Source organism: Capsicum annuum, chromosome 10 (genome assembly GCF_002878395.1).
Source record: "Capsicum annuum cultivar UCD-10X-F1 chromosome 10, UCD10Xv1.1, whole genome shotgun sequence".
In the NCBI taxonomy this organism is placed as follows: domain Eukaryota; kingdom Viridiplantae; phylum Streptophyta; class Magnoliopsida; order Solanales; family Solanaceae; genus Capsicum; species Capsicum annuum.
The window spans coordinates 46,252,184-46,256,573 of NC_061120.1; positions in this window are offsets into that span (position 1 = coordinate 46,252,184).

The following is a 4,390-nucleotide window of genomic DNA, read 5'->3' on the forward strand; positions in this document are numbered from 1 at the left end:
GTCCAGGCTATCTGTTACTGCTTTAGTACTTGCCATGACAGTTTTCCAGCTAGAGACGTATGCTTGGATTTTACATTAGGATATTTTACTGTACCCCGCTTTTAGTAGGGCCTATTTCAGACGTGGTTCATACTGCCATCAAAGGTTTTCTCTTTCCGAAGACACGGGTTAAATTTGATTTGAGACGTGAAAGATGTCTTAAATCTCATGCCTTCTTCCTTCGAGGTTTTTGGTAACGTGACTAAAAGGCTTTTTATACTCTCTTCTTCCACACTGAAACGCATCTCTATAAGTAATTTTCTAATGCCGATATTGACCACTGCGTATGTGTGAGCCTGATCCCTATTTGCTTTCATTTGGTTGCATCACGAGTATCATTCCTTTTGGGCGGCTGGTTTTTGGGTTTCTTGTCTGCACAATCATGGTTGATATATTTCTGACGACTTAAACAGCAGAGGAGTTTTGAGAGAACTTGATAGTGCATCTTAAAAGAGTTGAGTAACACATACTGGATTACTGATTTCTCATATTCCCTTTATCTGGCCCTTGTTGTGCATTTTAAATGCATACCCGGTGGTGGATAGATACTTGTTGGGTAGGTAATTTTCTCTTTCTCATAGTTATTATAGTTTTATGAAAGGGTCAAAAATACCCTTACCATAATAACAAGGCTCTCCTTCTACGTGGTACATCAAATTTGTCCCCTTCCACTGTTTGGATATGAAGTGCCCTTTCCTATTAGAAATGACTCAAAAATGCTCCCCTTCCGTTTATTGCATTGAATTTGCCCAACATTATTGTTTACCCTGAAAACAACATAGTTCAATTTGTATATGCAGTCAAGAGCAAGTGTGTTAAATCTAACCCTCTTTGCATATGTTTATCATGGACCAATTAACAGAAAGATGGTGCATCAAAAACAAGAAAAATAAAGTAACAGTTACTTAACAGACAGCAGTAGTTAGGTCTTGGACGATGTCCTCCATCATTCGCTAGTGAGGATGCCTTCCACAAGAGGTTTGAGTGCACAAATAAGAGTAAAGGGACAACATAAAGAGCAAGCAAGAAGATGTGATGGTTTAAAAATTAAAAGAATCCATAATTAAGGTACAATGGACGACTAGTAACCCTGCTGAAAGTGATTCTTTAAGAGGCCCCTTTAGTACTATGACCAATTATGTGATGCCAGTACCCTATTCGTTGCAGGTGCTAACCACTAATCTCTGTTTGGGTTACCCGACAACTCTTATCGCCTTTGTTTACTATTCTTTTCTTTCATGTTATCCTCGCCATCACGATGGTGTCTTCTTTGAACATTGTCTCTCTCGAGACACCCTAGGTGGGTCTTGCTGCATATACCATATCCAAACTCGTTATGTATTACTTTCTAGCAAGAGGTCCCGTCATCCCATTCAACAACTATCGAGAATCTTTGCCTAATACAAAGTCTTTTCCATTTTTTGACGACTCAGTTTAGATGTTGTCGGGAAGTGAACTATTGGCAACCTCGAGGACCCAGAATAAGGAGGTGGTGACCTTTTTTCACCTGCCTTTTCCATCTCATAAGTCACTATGTGACAAGTGTCCCTTTTTCACGCCTTTCTTTGAAAGACAATCGACGCCCCCTCCCTCTTCCTTATCATTAACCATACAAACCTTTCATATTCGTTTCCTTTTCTTTGTGTGGACCTCAACCCTTTCTAGTTTTGTTATAATTGTAGTTGTTTTCCCCATCATGAGCACAAAAGATGCTTTCTTTTATCCTACGGGGAAATGATCATTTAACCCTTTCTAGGAACCCGATGCATTCCAATAGAAGAAAGCCTTTCTTAATTTCATGTTTTTGGCAGAGAGGCTTGACTACAGGACAAAAGATCGTCGGCAGGCAAATTTTATCAATGATAATAGAGAGTCGATAATCTGTTCTATTTCCTTCATAACTTTCGATATTTGTGACAGAGACATCCCAGAATCAAGAATGACTATGGATGCCCTGTTTGGTTTGATGTACATTCTCCTCTCCGAATGAGGTTGCTTCAAGTCTTATTAAACCCAACTATGTCATTGTCTACACTTATTCTTTCTTGATGAGTTTTGGTTACGAATCGATCTTCAGATTTTTCTTGCATTTCTGTGAGAAATATAGAATTTCGCTTGGCCAGATGCATCTGACAGTTTGGAGAGTCCTCGCCAGTCTTCTTGTCATTACTAAGTGCCTGAATCTTTTCTTTGCCCTGGAGCATTTTATGCTGTTCTATTTACCCCTCTTGTGTGAGAGAAACTTTTTATCATCTGTTGTTTCGAAAAGATAGGTATTCTTTCCAACCTTGATGAGGTCTACTAATCTTTCTCGAGTTGTCAAATTTTGGATGAGTGGAATTGCATCTGTGAGTTTCCCTCGTCTTGCTATCTTACACTTGATTGTACTGGTGTACCACTTCTTACCCCTTTAACTTTTGTGTTTGTTCTTTAGCCTTCCTTAGATGTCTACGACCATGACTTTGACATTAAAGCGTGAGTCAAGACGATCTTTGTCTCTATGAACCGTTCAGAGCGTGCTTGGAGCTTTATTTTTAGCAAGATGGGTTGGTGCTTTATGGATCATGGTGAGGTTTTTATTTCTCTTTTTGTCCCTTCATTTTAACCCACTCACTCTTGTATCTCCACTCAGGTATCAAAATAGGAGTGGCAGAGATCTGCTGGTGCAAGTTCCTTTTCACCCTTGAGGGGGCTGCATTTTTCTTATTTGAAAGGAATAGAGAAAATTAAAAGAGATCAAAAGGAAAAGGAAGAAGAGTTCTGATACGGATTCGTCATTGAGTAGTAAATCAAAAAGAAAAAGAATAAGAAGAAGAAAGGGGGAAATTCCCGGGGCAATCCTCAGTGGTTGGCTTCGCTTTTATCAGCCCCATTAGGCATAAGTGTTGCACCGTTCAATCCTCTTGACATTTCTAGTTCGATCGTCGGTCCTTCTATTGAGTTCCCTTTTATTAGAGGTGGAAAGTGTTCGAGAGGCTGCTCCGCAGTTCTAAGAGGCCTCAGGGACAAATCATAGGGCTTTTGTTCCTTAGTAATTAGTGCTGGACTTGCCACCATTGTAAGAGAGAGCTACAACTGTTGAAAATGTCCCAGGGTCGTTACTAGCCCCCAACAGGGATGATTTGCTGACATTGTACCCTCATCCCATTAATTTGATGATGAAAGAAACTCTCCAAGGTTTGATAAAGCCAAGGACCTTGTTTTTTTGAGTCAGGATCTTTTCCATTTTTTTGGGGTGACAATCCTCTACTCTTGTTTCCCTCTTTTGGGAGATCGACACGTGCTTTTAGCTATATTAACCCTTTCTGTTTTTGCTAGGGGTACGTTGTTATGTTCGAGGCCTCATCCTGATTCTCTTTAAATGAAAGGACCCCTAACCAAGGACTGGTTGCCCTTCAAAATAAAGACCGAGATACTACAGGGAGAAGGTGAGGATCCTAAGGACCAAACATATGCCTCTGAGAATTAATACGCTGTTGAGAGGGGTGTTCTAACCGAAATCAGTGCCTAGTTGTCTCTTAATTTGGTAGGACTCAACTCTAAGATCATACATAGGTATGGAGAGCTTGAAGTTTCCCTGAAGAAGGAGAAAGAGGCAGACCTAGAGGTTACCTATCTGATTACCATGCTCGAGAAAAGACCCCATGTGGAATATTTTTAAATTAAAAGGGGCCAAGCCTTTTTGTAAAATAAAAGCTATGCAAAAAAAATATTTACAAAACAAATGGGCTAGGTCCCAAAGTGACCCAGTCCACACAAAATAAAGAGAGAAAAAAACAAGGTCTTCCAAAAAAAAAAACAAATGAAAAAGGAAAGTGAAGAGGCTTCGATAGAGATCTCCACCATTTCAAAGCCGATCCTGATTTTGTTTCTACTTAGCTCTAGCTGATAACTAGTCTAGCTATTCATTGCTTGAAACAAGAAGACTTTTCTTAATTTTGTGTCAATTTTGTCCTCAAAGATCTGGTTTATTGTCTAATAGCTGTGATGATAGGTGTAAACCTTTAAGCTATGCTGCACATGTCTATCTAAGGTTTTCTGCTTCCTCCTTCAAGTAGCTGGTGATTTCGTAGTTCCAACTTTTTTTTGTTCGAGCGTTCATCTGTGTATTTAGATAAGTTTTAAGCTTGTGTAACCGACCTGTTATCTTAATTCTTTTACCTTTTAACACCAAATCGATGGGTTAAACCTCTATTGAGGTTAATACCGCCATCAGATCCAGTGTCCAAAATAAAGTAATATAACTAATTATTAGTCATCTTCTTGTTTCTCCCTTTGCAGGTACTATTCCACCTCTCGATTTGAGGAAACCCAGTGAAATATCATAGATAAAACAACTAATCTTGGTTTA